The following is a 16,240-nucleotide window of genomic DNA, read 5'->3' on the forward strand; positions in this document are numbered from 1 at the left end:
ATTTTTTAAATATTTTTTAAAAATATTTTTATGTACAGTTCAGCACAGTTTAGTAATAAAATTATATTATTTTGCAGATTGATGCACTAAATTCGACTAGGTTTGTAACAATGACCCCATTTTGGTAAATTTAAAGCCGTAAAAGGGCAAAAAATGGGTGGTATCTATGTTAAATTGTTCAAAATAATTTTAGTACATGTGTACTAAAATAACATTTTCGAAAAATAGGTGGGGGTATGTCAAAAATTAGCGAAAATCCTTTTAGTACTCATGTATGTCTGAGATTTTAGTACCGACCCCCCCCTGACCTGGAACCTAACTTTTATGCTCAAATACCAAAATCAATTTTTTGACTATGGCCAGAGCCCTTAACCCCAAGCTTTTTTGGTTTTTGTTGTTGGTTTTTCTTTCGTAAACTGAATCTTTGTAACTACGCGAGCGATTCTCGTGGTGTGAAAAGGGTATCCTTTCCGCTCATGTACCCATTTTGCAGTGTTTATAGTTTTACTGTCTCATTGAAGTATTAAAAGAAACTTTCGCTCTCCACCGTTTAATGATTTGCAAAAATTTAGCAAAAGTATTGAAAATATTCTTGTCGAGTTCATTTTCTGTCTGAGATGAAAAACTTTGCTTTAATACACAACACTACAGGATATTTACGCTATTCTTCTTGATATTCGATAAGATTCATATTCCGAATGATACATTAAAGGAAGAAATTTTGGTGGGAAGAAAATTTGGCGGATTTGGCGGATTTTGTCAAAATCCGCCAAATTAAGTTCCCGACGAATTTAATTTTTCCGTCATCCGCCAAATTTAAGTTGCTCTATTTATGCCCCCAATGTATGCTATTTCAGGCTTAAAAACAGGTTTTTCCTTTTTTAATGGCGTTCTTTTGGACAAAAATGTTCTCGTCCGCCAAATTAAATTCCCGAATTTAATTTTTCAAGTCTGCCGTCAAATTAAATTCCCTCTGAAAAAACTTTTTCGGCCATAAGCGAAATTAAATTCCCGCCAAAATTTCCTCCTTTAATGTATTTCCTATTATAGGTGAACGTGAAGACGGACCCACCCGATGTATACCAAAATTGATAATTTTACACAAGCTCATAAATATATCGAGTCTGGAAGATGTAACCAAAGAATTCCTATGGTGAGTTTTATGTGGCGTAGAAGATTAGTTTTAATATTTTAATGTTCGGATTTTTTTCTTTCACTTGAACCAAAATATCTGCTTGTAATAAACTTTTCTCCGCGGAAAGACAGTATCGGCTCATTACGGTAAGATTTAACGGTTACTTCAAAACCTTTGGTCATCTCCTTTTTATACAAAGCTTTCGCGACCTTTCTAGTGACAGAGAATCCTTAAAATTTTAAGAATTGAATGCATCTACCCCATATTTCTTTGATATCACTTCTTTTCATTTCACTCAGAAGAAACGAACAAAATGTGCTGACACCGCCCACCGCCCATCACTTGTGGCGTATTCTGAGTAAATGAATTATCCTCAACGCTCATTGCATCAAGCACGCGAAGTTGAGAGCTAAATGGCTATGATTTATGATATATATCAGGTAATTTGAAGCATTTTGTGATCATATTAGATTTTCAACAATAACTTACTAACGTATGATAGTTATCGTTTATTGGTGCTAAATACCCCTCTTGAGAAAGGCCAACTTATGCAAACACTTAATCAAAATTTAAGTTCAATTGAAGGGATATTAAATGTAAGGTAACTTCCATGACCATTTTTATCCAAATAGGAAGGTTAATGTCTCCTTAGAGAGGATGCCAGGTACTGTATTGAGCGGTCTAATAGTCGCCTTGTCTTGTACTCGTTCTAGTTTATACGGCCTGTTAGCTTGCGAGACACTGGCACAGTTTTTTTGGATCGATTGGTTTAATATGGCGTGAACATGGCCAGCGCATTCCCAACCTCATACACAGTGTTTAGAGTGAAAGTCTTCTTGAGTATCTGTCTACTAAATTCCCCTCAAATGGTATGGGTTGACACGGACGAAGGTACTTGCCAAGTAAACCACAACACCGAGTGGGACTCGAACCATAGATTTATAAAAGCCCGAATTTTAACCAACTTTTGCTGAAAAGTGTGCCGAGGTTAGGTATGAAATCCTACCTAAGTCACGTGACATTACGATAAAATCTCAGCGCTTGGCCAATCAGAAGCTCCGCGGGTTTTTGAAAACAATAGCAACAATATTTTTTCCGACATTCAAATTTTTTTGCCTGCGATGGCTTAAAGCCCGACATCTAGCCCTTCGGGCTTATAAATCTATGACTCGAACTCAGTAATCCCGGACGGCAGGCAAAATTGATAACCACTACACTACTGCAGCTCAGGGAGGGTTAACAACACCTAACTTACATGTGGACTTTTTACGTGTGGACTTATTTTCGCGAATCGAAGATCTGAAACTTTCGCGTCGATTACTTACACATACATGCGTAATTCATGCACTTGAAAATGACGACATTGTCATATCTCTCCACTTGTCCCTGTCGTTTACCGAAAGAATTATTTCCTTTGTGAGCCCAGTGTCTGGTTCGATGACCTTATTGAGTGTTTTCTGCGGTCGACCTTTTTTCCTCGTCAAGTGGACGGGATCCCAAAGAATCGATTTCGTAGCGGGTTTATTCCCTCTATTGACATAGCCAGAAAGTTGCAGTCTCCTTTGTATTAAGCTGCTTACTTTTGGATGTGTCCCATACAAAATCTTGTTTGACACGTTACCATCGGTGGATAGGCTCTGTCAAGTTTCTTCATAAGGGCAGTCGTGATTGGCCAAGATTCACATGAATCAAAAAGGATATCCCACTGGCTTTGAAAAGATGAATCTTGGTTTTGGTCGCATACCATATCTCTAGATTTTATCGAGCGAATTTCACGCAGGCCAGGCTCAAGTGACTATAGTGTTTGCATAGGCCTCCAATTGATTGAATATCATTATTTGTAGTTGGGTTGAGGTGCATATATTTTGTTTCCTTAGCATTGAGACACAATCCAATAGTTAGTGTTGCCAATTCAAGCTTGTGGAGAAGATGCATGGTTGCCAATTCAAGCTTGTGGAGAAGATGCAGGGTTGCCAATTCAAGCTTGTGGAGAAGATGCAGGGTTGCCAATTCAAGCTTGTGCATAAGATGCTTATATTCTACGATTGATTCGTTGATCAGATAGATATCATCTGCAAAATCGAGGTCGGCAAAACGAAGACCTGGCTGTCTTCTTTTCTCAATAATGAATCCATCTTCATCGTTGAAAGACTTTCTGAGTGCATAGTCCAGGACTAGGATAAACAGATCAGGTGCAGTCAGATCGCATTGTAGAACGTCAGGTGTCATGACCATTGCTGTGTTCTTTTTGTTCAAGATTTCAATGACGTTGACAATTTTCTCCGGAATACCATAGGCAAGAAGAGTCTTGTACATAGTCTTGCTTTCAATACTATCATCTGCATTGGTTGACAGAGATTATCAAAGCTCAAAACCTCAATTCAAACGACTTGAACTTGCCAAGGTCTTTCTTAATTCAAACGTCTCAATCCTTGGAATCGTGGATCACAAAATCATTCACCCTGATACAAAGAAATCGACAATAAACTACACCAGCCTACCTGGATGCGTATGATGACTCGATTAGCCTGGAGGGGAATACCCAAAACGCGGCTAATGTTGGAGTAGGTGTCCTCGTAAACAAAGCTGCTGAGAGTTCCTTTCCAATGTAAAGTATGTGAACAGATGAATACTCGTAACAACGTTCAACGGCAACCCTATAACCACAGTCATCGTTAACAATGCACCACAAGATGGTATCAAAGATGCCAACGACCACTACGACGAGCTGACAGACACTATCAATATTGTACCAAAGGCAAAGCATGATATTTTACTGGTGCGTGGTGACTTTAACGGACACATCGGTAAAGATGACAGCATGTTTACTTACCATGTAATAACACGCAATAACGGTCAACTGCCACTTAACCTTTCCCGGGAATGCTAAATACAGATTACATAAATATAATTTCAGTAATTTCAGAGAAAGAAAAGTAATAGACTATTGACATTTATTTCTGACATGTGAAATACAGAATCGCAAGTAGACTATATCCTTGTCAATACCTTACCGGGTCCATTGAGCTCGGCATCTGATGACTTGATCTTTCCACCGTGTTCGATCTCTCATGAGCACCGGGAGGTCTTCATTCAAGCAGCCTAGATCTTCACAAAGTTGCTCAAGATATGGCTTTGTTGGTCTTCCACGTGTTTTGAAACCGTGATTTGGTTGCCAAAGGACAAGATTGTTAGCCAGCTCATCTTTGCTCTCAAAACAATGTCCAGCGAACCTGAGACGTCTGTCTTTCAATGTTTGGCTTATTGGTGTAAGATCTCCGTAGAGGAATCTCTTTATTGGATGTTCTCTTCATGAATATTCAGAACTGCCCGAAGCATTCTCGTATATGCACCATCCAGTATTTTCTCGAGGGTTTTAGTTAGGGTCCACGAGGTAGCTCCATATAGAAAAACTAACTCGACTCTGAAGAAAGTCCTTTTTAATTTTGCTGATAGGTTAAATTTCCATATTTTGTCCAATTTGTTGAGGGCTGACCAGGGTTTTGCTAGTCTGATTTCCATATCTCTCTCGTAGAGGGAGGTAGGCAAATTCTTGAACAGCTTTGATGATTTGGTTCGTTCGGGATTTTATTGAACCTGAATGCGCCTGGTTGAAAACCATGAACTCTGTCTTTTTTTGCATTGACAAAGACTATTTTGATGGACGCTTCTTCAATACGATGGAGGAGGATAGTTGCATCATGGAGAAGGTCAGAGGTGATGCATAAATCATCGGCATAATCATATCGGGGGATGTCTACGGCTTGTCTGTTGTTTTAGAGTAAAGCCAAGATTCGTATTATCTTCGGTTGCTTTCCTCATTATGTAATCAATGCAAATTAAAAAGAGGTATGGTGTGAGCGTGTTACCTTGCAACACTCCTTTGGTTATGTTAAAGAAATCAGTGTCACCGTCTGGAGATCTGACTTTGGATTTTGTATTCTTATAGAGCATTATTATTGCTGAAACTGTTTCTTCAGGCGTGCCATATAAGAGTAAGATCTGTTTCATTTTAGTTCCATTTATAGAATCGAATGCTTTAGAAAAATCGATAAATAGAAGGACAAGTGGGAGATTCTTTTCTTTTGCTTCTTCGATTAATGTACGAATGGTCAAGATCTGACCGTTAGTTGATCCGTCGATCTGTTTTGTCGAAAGCCATTTTGTTTTTTTCGCAATAACGGATCAATGTGTGGTCGAAGTCTATTTAGTAGCATGGTAATGTAAATTTTAGCTGCTATTGATGTGAGGGTGATTCCTAAATAGTTGGACGCAACACCAAGGTCTCTTTTTTGGGAAAAGGAAGAATACATCCTTCTTTCCTTTCGTCAATTGGCTGGCCTTGATAGACCAAGTTACAAAAGTGACAACATGATATCATTGAAGTTTCTTAGCTTCCAGATTTCAGCGGGTATGTTGTCGAAGCCACATGCTTTCTTGTCTTCCATACTTTTTAAAACAATGTCCAATTCTTCAATGGTGAAATCACCTTTAATTATTGGTAATTCGTGTGAGATAATGTTTATGGTATAGATTCGTCAGTATCTGTTGTCCCGCGTGAGTCCCAGTGAGTTTTCCATAACTTATTTTTTTTTCTTTCTTTATCATCATTAATTTCTTGATCTCCAAAAGTATATTGGTTCGTCTTACAAGAAGTTAAAATATTTTATGTATATGTAATATAAATGTATATAAAATTCTACGATTCAAACTGATACGAAGTGGACAGCTAAGTCAGTAATGGAAGCTTAGTGGGTTGGTCGGCTACATAGTATTGAAATAGTAAATCAATGGGCAACCTAATATAGAAGACGCTGAAAGATAGGTTCGTCGGATAAGATGATATAGATAAAAAATCACATAGATCGAATTGTGTAGGTTGTCAAAGTCCTAGTTATGCAATGAAATAGTAAATATTAAATATTAGGGAGAAAAACTACTAATATAATAATATTTTAATATATTCATAGGAGATCAAATTGAGAAGAAAATTCGAATGTAGAATAGACTAGACGTATTAGCGCAACATCAAAACTAAAATCATTCGGTTAAATTTGTAGATATTGTGATGGCAAAATTGTGGAATGTGGCTGCGGTAAAATAGAATATAGGTTTGGTCTCATTTAGGAATATAAAATGCTAGAACGATGTTTTAGATAAAATAAAATAAATCTTAACATAAATTAAATATATCAAAAGGGGAACGCTAGAATCGCTGGTTGGCTAGAAAACACAAGAAGAGTGAGTCCAAATATATAGCAAGTGATTGAAAATAAATGACCTTAGAAAATAGACTAGGCTGCAAATGCTAAAGACTACACGTAAGTATCAGATACTAGATCGACTGTGTTGATTAAGTTTGTGACTTAAGGTTGAATTGCATTAGCTTAGAGATTTGGCTAACGCCCTATCAAAATAAAAATTCCAGCATTTATCAGCAAAGCTTTCCTTTTTGTCAATTCGTTTGATATCAACAGGCATGTTGTTGAAGCATTTTGCGGCCTCATGTGCAAAGGTGCCAGTTAGACGAGATGTGTCCTCAATGTCATGTGCGACCAAATTACCATTTCGGAGCTCTCTGTCTGGAACACCGAGTTTTTGACCTGTTCAATATCCTGTCCAGCGCTTTTGATAACCGTGACGAGTTCCGCGAGGGAATGGCGTTGTGCAAGTTGTCTGGTCGAAAAGATTGTCATTTTTGTCTTTTTTGTGTTTAGACAAAGATTGTTTTGCTCAGACCAAAGGTTGATGTTGTCTATTTCATTTTGGACCGATTCGATGGCGCTCTGCAGTTCTTGGATCTTTGTGTGTCGGAGTAGCGTAGTATCATCGGCATATAGCAGGTATGTGCTCGGACCGTTGGTGTTTATAGTGGTCACATACAAGATGAACAAGATCGGGCCAAGTATACTCCCCCTGTGGAACGCTAAACTGTACCCAGCTGGCACACAACGTTGCTTTAACGTTCAAATAACGTTATTTGGACGTTATGAATGTCAAATGGACGTTGTTTTGACGTTGTTTTGACGTCGTGTGCCGGCTGGGTACGTCTAATTTGCTCGATGATTTATCGTCGATCTGGGCGTATTGTTTGCGTTCTGATAGATAATCTCTAATCAAATAAAGTACTTTTCGAGCGAAGCCAAGGTTACTAAGTTGTTTTATTAAAGTTCGATAGTCAACGGTGTCAAAAGCCTTTGAGAAATCGGCAAATACAGATAGCGTTACTTCGCTTCTGCTCATTGCAACTCTAATATCGTCTTTCAGCTTGAGTAGGACGGTTATAGTTGAATGCGGTTTTCTGAAACCAGATTGACTCTCGAGGTAAATCATTTTTCTTCGATGTGCTCGGTTAATTGTTGGAGGATAATTCTTTCAAAGACTTTTGACAAGATTGGCAAGATGCTGGTTGGTCTGTAGTCTGTCAAGGATTGGGGGTCGGTGACTTTGGAGGCTGGGCAACTTCGACTAATTTTCCATTCATCTGGGAAGGTCGATGATTGGATACAGTTATTGATGATATCGGTTAGAGGTGATGTGAGATATTGGGATACTGGCTTGATGAATTTTGAAGGGATGTTGTCAGGTCCGGTGGAACAATCTGATCTAAGTTTCTGGATAGCTCTCGAAACTTCATCGTACGTAGCAGGATGGAGATGTAAACTGTCTAGATCTTCGGGTAGTTCTTCAATGAACGATTTTGAGAGGTCTCCTACATTTCTTCCTGTTGTCCTCATGGCAGTTGAGTTGAAAAACTTGTCAATTTCGTCTGGATCAACGTCCATGCGTTTTTGTCTGGGATGTAGTAATTTGTTGATGACTTTCAATGTTTCGGCTGAGGATTTGTTAGCTAGGAGGTTCTTAAGAAATTTCTTTTTCGTTCCTCGGATGGTCGATTTGAGGTTGTTCCGCACGTTTCTTAGTTGGTCAAGTTGTTCATTGTTGCAGTTATTTTTCAAATTTAGCCGTAGTTCATTTTTCTGCCGTTGTAAATCTCGGACTTCAAGATCTTTCATCCATGGGGACGAAGGACGGGTCAGTTTGATCTTACGTACAGGTGTGTGACGATTGATGCACTCCGTGATAAGTTTCTTAAGTGCATTGACTTTGTCTGAGGTGTTATCGAAAGCATACATAATGTAACTTAAACCTTTCTTCATCATTTAGGGCTTTAAGTTTGCAGGTATTGGATGATTTTCGGCCTGTTATCTCATTGATTATTTTCAGAAGACTGTTGGTTAATGCATTTTGATGCAATGTCGTCAATTTTCTGGTTTAAATAATTTGCTCGTTCCGATTTGTATGTATTTTCAAGGTCAATCCTTGCAGATAGGAATTTATTAATGTTGGTCTGTTCTTTATTTCTGAGCATTTGCGGAGCTTATCTCCTTTTAGGGATATGTCGTCAGTGTCCAAATGTATAGTAGGGGGAAATTTGTTCGTTTTTTTGAGTTCGCTCTATTATTTTGGTCAAAGCACTTGTTGAAAGCTAAGGGGTAGGGGAATCAAAATTACTTTGGTTCCAATTTTTTTTCGGACACTTTGGTGTGATTTTCGGACAAATATGACGGTCTCATGCAAAAATCGTAGGGTTAAAAAGATATTAACCCTTGAAAACCGTGCTTTTCAGCCAGAAACAGCTGTTTTGTCCAGTTTTTGCGCTTTTTGAAGCTCAATATCTCGAGTTAGGTACAGAAATCGCCTATACTTGCAATATATCTCTAATCCTAATTTTTTGAGAGCTTTCCAAAAATATACAACAGGTCTCCGTTTTCTCGAGCTAAAATTTTCATTAATTTTTAACCCTATGATTTTTGCCTGAGACCGTTATATTTGTCCGAAAATCACACCAAAGTGTCCGACAAAAAATTGGAACCAAAGTAATTTTGATTCCCCTACCCCTTAGCTTTCCAAAAATGTATAACAAGTGCTTTAACCAAAACAATCGAGCGATTTTACAAAATGCCCTCTACTAGTATGTGTCTTTTGGTTTTCTTTTTTATTGGTATGCTATTATGTGCTGCTTCTTCACAGCCAATGACAAAGTTGTTAAAGTTTGGTTAGGTGAATTTCATTTGTGTCTTCTAAGGGCATCGAATATTTGTAAAGCGATTGGATATATTTTGGTCATTTTTGAGAATAGACCAATCAAACGACTGAGTTTTTTTGGATTTGCTATTATTACCTCTAAGTGTCAGTTTGATATGAGCAGAAACAATGCGATGATCTGATCTGACTCCTTGAAATGAATAGAAAGATCTGCAGTCTTTTGCGCAATTTTCCTTCCTCTAGATCGGCTGTGTTCTGTTCCAAACAGGGGCACCTCGTGAAGGATATGGCTCCTAACACACACACACAGCAGTCTGAGAATGTGAGAGGCTATGTGTTAAAGCGTCAACCTTCCCTGCTTACTTTCCCTCACCGAAACACCACCCCTGGCTCCCGAGGTGCAGGTTGAACTGGTGAGCGATGAGGTTTTCGGTTTTCGGTTTTCAGTCGATTTCTTTGGAGATCGTCAACTTTAATTGACGAGCTTGTGGAATGGTTAGGGGTTCGATCTCTTTGTGGCTTTTTTGACAGAGATGTGTTTCTTGCAGGAAGACATACTAACAACGAGAAAGGTGGAATAGTCTCATTCTATTTCATTTGAACTGCATTGGAAATTGTAGACCATATTATCTGGTATCTTAAGGTAGCCCAGTTAAGTTTCTTGATAAAGATTTTCTTAGTAGTGCGCAGATTCAATTTCAATTTACTTTTACATACTACGATGAGATGATCGGAGGCGACAGGGTTAAATGATGAGATGACTTAGTTGCATAGAGTGTTTCTCCAACGTTTACGGCAGAGAATGTAGTCAGTCTTGGAAAGTTGATTCAGAGGAGATAGCCAGACTTTTTCTCAGTTTTTGAAGCATGTATTTGAATCAAGTAAATTAAATTCATGAAATCTTGTTAGTGAGAGCCGTTCCTATTGTATGATAGGAATTCACCTTTAAGTTACTCATTAAAGTTTCCACAGACAAGTAAGAATGAGTGGTTGGGAATGGATGTCATGTGATTAAAGAGAGATTCAAAGAAATCCTCGACTTCGGCTTCTGTTTGAGCAGACGATTGTGGTTTTAGAGTTACTATATAGGGTAACGATCAGAAATTTCATCGATTGACGATATTATGACTTCCGTGCAGACGTTGTAAAATGTGTATAGGAACCAAAGACATGAGAAACGATTGCTGGGTCGGTATCAAAATGCTATATTTGATTGAAAAGCACAGACCGAGACCTTGTGCTCGAAGGAATTGCTTGAATTTTTTTCTCGTGGCTGTCGAATTTAGTGTACGGAAATTTAGCTTAACAGTTAAGATGTGCATGTTTTTTTATAAGCATTGCACTTATAAGCATATCTAGGCTCAGATGGCGAAAACTTAAGCATATAGTATTTACATTTTGGCTGTTTTTGGCTGGGATTTTGCGGATTTTCGGAATTCCCCTAAATTTTTGCTTATGATATTTAAGCATCTCCAAGCATTTTTCAGCCTTGTCAATCTCTCGATCTAGGCATCTCCTAATCAGTTTTTGATTTTTGTATGCTTATATAAAAAAGAAAACATGTAGGTGCCAAATGGTCCTTTTCCCTTTCTTCTGTTATAAGTATGAATTTCGGGTTTAGGATAGATGCTTCATCATGATTCTCAAAGACACTATCAGACTCGAGTGTCTGACTGAACACTTCAGGGGCTTCAAAATTGATGGCTGTTTTGAGATATAATTCATGACTTCTTGTACATACAATCATGGTCGAAATATATTGAGAACTACGGTTATTTTAACGTTTTTCAAGATTTAACCCTTTGCGTGCCGTTACCTTATTTTTGTACCCCAATCCATTTGCCGAGGGGTAATTTTTTTTAGTAACCTGATTTGCCGATGTCGTATATATACGACATGCAAATTTTAACTCGTGTTGCCGCATGTCGTATATATACGACAAGGATATTTTATTCCTATTTGCCAATGTTTGACATTTGTATTTGACATTTGTTTTATATATATTTTATGATAGACTAAAATAAACCTGAAATTAATCTTTTGAGCACTTAATATATACTTTCACTACTACTATGGATTTTTTTATGTCGGATATATACGACATTGGCAAATAAGAAAACCATTTTCCTAAAAGCTGATTTCTCGGCAATAGCGCTGACTCTTTTTTAAAGGCCTCGGCAATTAGGTAAAAAAATTGATGTCGGATATATCCGACATTGGCAAGTAGAGTGAAAATTTGCATGTCGTATATATACGACATCGGCACGGAAAGGGTTAAAGTTCCGGCGAGAACGATTTTGGGCTATCTCTTTAATTTAATCGAATGTTTCAATTTGGGATGGGTTGGCAGACTTCCAGGTTATATTCTGAGCCTTGGACTATTTTTAAACTGTTGGATCCTCAGATCGCGTTAAAACTCTACCCTTCGAACCTACTTTAGAGCACTTACAAATCAATTGTGGTTTCAAAACTTCCTGGGGAATTTCCCCTTGATTGTAGTAATGTAAACATAACAACGGTGAATGGCTAATTTCTGTCGTTGCCTTGTCCTACTCTGTAACAGAAGCAATGCACAAAAACAGCTGCACTGCAATGTGAACAATGCCAGAGAGTCGGTATGTTGACACCTGCCATTGACACTACGACTGCCACCAAGAGAAGTTACTTGGTTTGGTCTTTGTTTTCCTTCAACGTTATCAGACTAGTTGCGTTGTAATTCTGATTCTTCACCCTAGGCTTGTCGGAAGACATGATAATGCTTGGCCTCCATTAGACCATCAACTACCAACCCTCATATATGCTGTAGCTCTCCGAAAGAATCACCCCTGGCTCCCTAAGCGCGGTGGATCTGATTCAAACTAAAAGTTACGACACCAGAAAGCTGAGATTTATTTATTTAGGTTCCTTTAGATCCGCTGTGCTTCGCTCTTTCAGGATGTGGCTCCAAAAGTACAGGTAGAACTGACCTGTACATAAAATTTTCTGATTCACCGCTAACATAACCCGGGTCGGGCAGTTTTGGCTACTGAGCCTTGCTGAAGGGCAAACCGCGCGATTTAGATAGTCATATGGCAATTGAATTAGGACTTCATGATATGCCTTAAAGCTCAAAGTTTTGGCTTTAAATTATCAATCTTTATTTCATTTCAGTATGATTCAAATTCAATGAGTGGCACATAACCCAAACCAATCTCGCTGTCATGCGCGAATATTGAGTATGAAAACTATCTTGAAATGAACTCTGACAGGTAAGATTTAGTTTATGAATCGGCTATCAGTCAGACTCCCCCTACCTCTTTTATGCGTATTTACTTGAATACCTCCAGAAGTGAAAGAAATGATGTGATGTGAAAGAGCCGAAAATATATCATACACTTGTGTGTAAAGGATAGGTCAAAGCAGTCAGTTTGAAGCAAGAAGGGCTAGAGAGGAATCTTCTGTTTTCCCAAGCTAGAATATTGAATCCTTAAGATCTGCGCTGTTTTTAAAATGGTGCGTTTACTCTATCGCTTTGTTTATTTTCACCTGGCATATTTTTCGTAATCTAACCAATGCACATTTCTTTCAATCCGGCCTTCGTATGAAAACGAAGCGAGTGAGGATTGGTTTATTTGATTAATCTCAGTGTGGACAAAAATTGGAGGATAATTTTTTGGGCCATATTTCGGCCAATTTTTGCAGTGAGAGGGGGTGTATATAAAATGGCCGAAATGGGTGAATAAGACCAATTAAAATGTTTTAATGAAGGAATGAGGGGGGGGTAATGCTATTACTGCAGAAATTAGCTAGAGCGTGAGATACCAATGAAAATTAAGCTCGCTGTTTATCTAGTTTTCAAATTTATGGCTAAATGAAATGATGGTTACGAAATCATGTAACTCTAGTTTCATTGGATACGATCGCACAATCTCACTCAATTAGTTAATCTATTTATTGTGAATGATAAGAGAATCCAAATCGACCTGTCCATAAGTTCCATATTCTGTTTGTTAAGATATAAAAGACGTCTCTGTCCTTGTTTTTCAGAATACGAAAATTTGGCGTGAAAATCCCAATTATCATGGAAATATCTGTTGTTCGATAAGTATTTTAATGATGGAATTGTTTTGGCATAGCTGAGGGACCGTTGGTGCGAATGCTTGCTCGATGTTTTTTATAGAATTGGACGTGTCTTGATGAACCAATTCAATCAAATGATATAATGGTAATGGATGGATCATCTGGAAGTGATTTCTTTGGTTGAATGTAGAAGTATTTAAATCAGTGTATTCAATGATGATGATGAAAGATGGCCTCTTCTAGCCCCGTCGTCAACCGCGGTCCATGTTGCTTGGCCAGTGTTTTAGATTATATCGTTCATTTGGAGAGAGTTGACGAAATTAAGTTGTCTCAATATCAACTCAATGATATTTCTTGTTAAATTTCACCAAACGTTTTTTGATGAGGTGGACTTTTAAATTTCAAAATGAATTAGTTAGACATTTTCCACCAAACTAGCCGATGATTTGTGTCGTTTTAAAAACAATCTCAATTTTTAGCGAGCCTACCTTTTCAACTCAGTTGGATTTTTTTTGTGGTTCTGGTTTGTCCCATACTTTAAATACTAGTTCAAAACAATATTTTGCTTGCAAGGTGACTTTAAAGGAGTTCGCTTTAATTATATTTTACAAATAGTGTTTTGACCGGTGTAAATAATTTTTTGTGGCCTGGAAGGGGCTTTTCCTGAAATCTAACGTTTCACTGCCACAATTTCTTTTCTATCAGAATTGTTTTTTACCGAGCGTCTCACAACTAATGAGTTGCAAAGGTCCATTCCATTTTATATCCATACATGTTTGTATTATCTCGAAGTTTTCAAAGAAAAGTTTTGGGATTTCCAGGGACCTATTTTTTTTCCGGGGCGTTGAAAATTATTCTGAAATTCCAAGCGCTAAAAGATTGACTTCAGTTTGCCCATCCTCACTTTGTGGTACAAAAGTTTTTCCAGGACAATACAATCCTTTGCGAATGATATTTGCGAATGTTGTCGTTTTTCTAGGAAATAATAGCACAATCTCATAAACCGTTTATCTTGAAAAGGGCCGTCAACCCACCCCATGGATGGATATAAAATGAAACAGGCCAATGGTTCTTTTTCTTCGATATTTTCTTTCATTTTCTCATTCTGGAAAAGCCCTTGCATAAGGAGTTGAGAAATCAAACAACCTTTATATTTTTGTCAACAAGGCACTCTATCCTATCTGCCAATGAGAGGTGAAAGAGCTGCTCTGATTACGAAGCTATATTGATCCTAGTGACATTCTAAATGGGCTGGGTACAAGGGAAGGGAAATGATAGAAGTGTCACTCACCATTTCTTCGATGGTTAATACTTGAATATTTTTGCAGACTATTATTTTTTAGCTTTTGTTTTTGCTTTTCATCTAGTAGCCGTTTAGACTTCAATTTTCTATTTTGATCAAATACCCTTGACAGACAAAACTCGAAAAATTACTTTCTTCGAAATTCTGTATATGAATTTCCTGGTCAAAAAAAGTTTTTGGGGTGGAAGTTCTGTCTGTTAAGGGAGTGCAACAAACGTTACTTGGCTGAATAGTTCGGACGGTATTTTGAGAATTTTCTTCGTGAATCTTCCTCCGCAATCTTAAGGTTCAGAAACTTTAAGGAAGTGTTGGTTTTTGATGATTTTGTGATGGGACCGGGGAAAGGATGTACAAATTGAATACAAATCCATTGGATAGAATTTTTCACCAATGTTTGAACTTTCTTTGTGACCATTTACTTTATGCACAGGTGTTTATTTCCTTCATCATACTTCATCATCGCTCAAATAGGTTTTACCTAAAAGTTGGCTCTCTCCATTATTGCGAAAAAGGCGTTCTCTCTATCCTAATGGTCAGATAGGTTGTACAGAGCACTTTGCGTGGTCAATTAAGCGCTTTATCACGAATTTTACCAAATGCCTTCATGTCTTTGTGTTCCAGTTGATTGCTTCCCCTTCAAATTTTTAAAAACTTGCTCCCAGGCAAACCCCTCCACTTTCGGGAATTGTTATCAATTCGGGGTCAATGAAGCCAAATTATCGACAAATTAAAGTCGTTTATCTATTTCTATCCGCATAACCCACATTAGGCTTTTCCAGAGAAAAAACGTATACTCCCTGTTGAGGAGGTCCATTTCCGTTCCAAGGGGGTAAGGTTTTATATGTGGCGGAATTCCAGGGAAATAAAAAATCTGTCAAAAATAACTGGAATCCCATGGGGGTAGCTTTTAAATCCTACTAAAATTCAGAATTCCAGAGGGGATTACACCTGAAATTGCCTGGAATTCCAGGGGGTCACAGCATTTCCAGCCACAGAGGGATGGACCTCCTCAACAGGGGGTATATGGTTTTTTTCTGGAAAAGCCAATTTTTTCCCATTGATGAAGAAGTTAACGGGTTTACTGTTTCATCCGGAGATCGCTGCTTTTCTTGGTCTACACAATAGACAGCTCCAGACTTTCAGGAGTTTTACGCTCGAAACGACGAAAGCTACTTCGTTGAAAGTTAAGACCTGGGGGTAATCCGAGAAGAATTTCCAGGGCGTCCAAGGGAGTGTTTTTTCATTTTTCCAAGGGTTAAAAAAATATTCTAAATTTCTCACTTTAAGGAAATAATTTTTCCAGGGAATCTTTGCTGATTTTGCCATATTCCAAGGGGTATCCACACATTTCCAAGAGTTTTATTTTGACTTGCAAAGGTTCGTCCACCACTCTATGGTTATTTAACGGAACAGCCCAATACTCTCATAATTGAATATCTTTGAAATTTGAAAGATGGCATCCATCATTGACGCCAGATGAACGTCAAAGCAATGTTTCTGTTAGCAGGGTGACCTATTGAAAAAATCACCGAAAAACACCAAAACTTAAACTGGTCTTTTATTTGTTAAAAACTCCGGACTATGTAGAAAAATATCCCATTTTCGCAACCTTTTATAATACATTAAAGACCCTGTAACTAACGCTTAACACCGCTGCTCTGTACACCTACAGTGAATTCTCGCTTAAACGAACT

The 16,240-nt window shown here is 38.0% G+C and overlaps 1 long non-coding RNA gene across 4 annotated transcripts in view; it reads left to right on the forward strand.

Moving 5' to 3' along the window:
• Positions 1-14,931, forward strand: part of LOC136802723 (uncharacterized) — a 33,891-nt gene extending 18,960 nt beyond the window's left edge. For 2 of the 4 annotated variants that reach the window (XR_010846051.1, XR_010846049.1), the window contains 4 exons: positions 1,051-1,153; positions 1,435-1,575; positions 12,335-12,432; positions 13,211-14,931. This is a non-coding gene — a long non-coding RNA (uncharacterized lncRNA). The remainder of the gene's footprint in view (positions 1-1,050; positions 1,154-1,434; positions 1,576-12,334; positions 12,433-13,210) is intronic. The other 2 variants (XR_010846050.1, XR_010846052.1) reach the window with 2 other exon arrangements.
• The last annotated feature ends 1,309 nt before the right edge of the window (positions 14,932-16,240 follow it).

This window comes from Clytia hemisphaerica, unplaced genomic scaffold (genome assembly GCF_902728285.1).
Source record: "Clytia hemisphaerica strain Z4C2 unplaced genomic scaffold, Clytia hemisphaerica genome assembly, whole genome shotgun sequence".
Classification (NCBI taxonomy): domain Eukaryota; kingdom Metazoa; phylum Cnidaria; class Hydrozoa; order Leptothecata; family Clytiidae; genus Clytia; species Clytia hemisphaerica.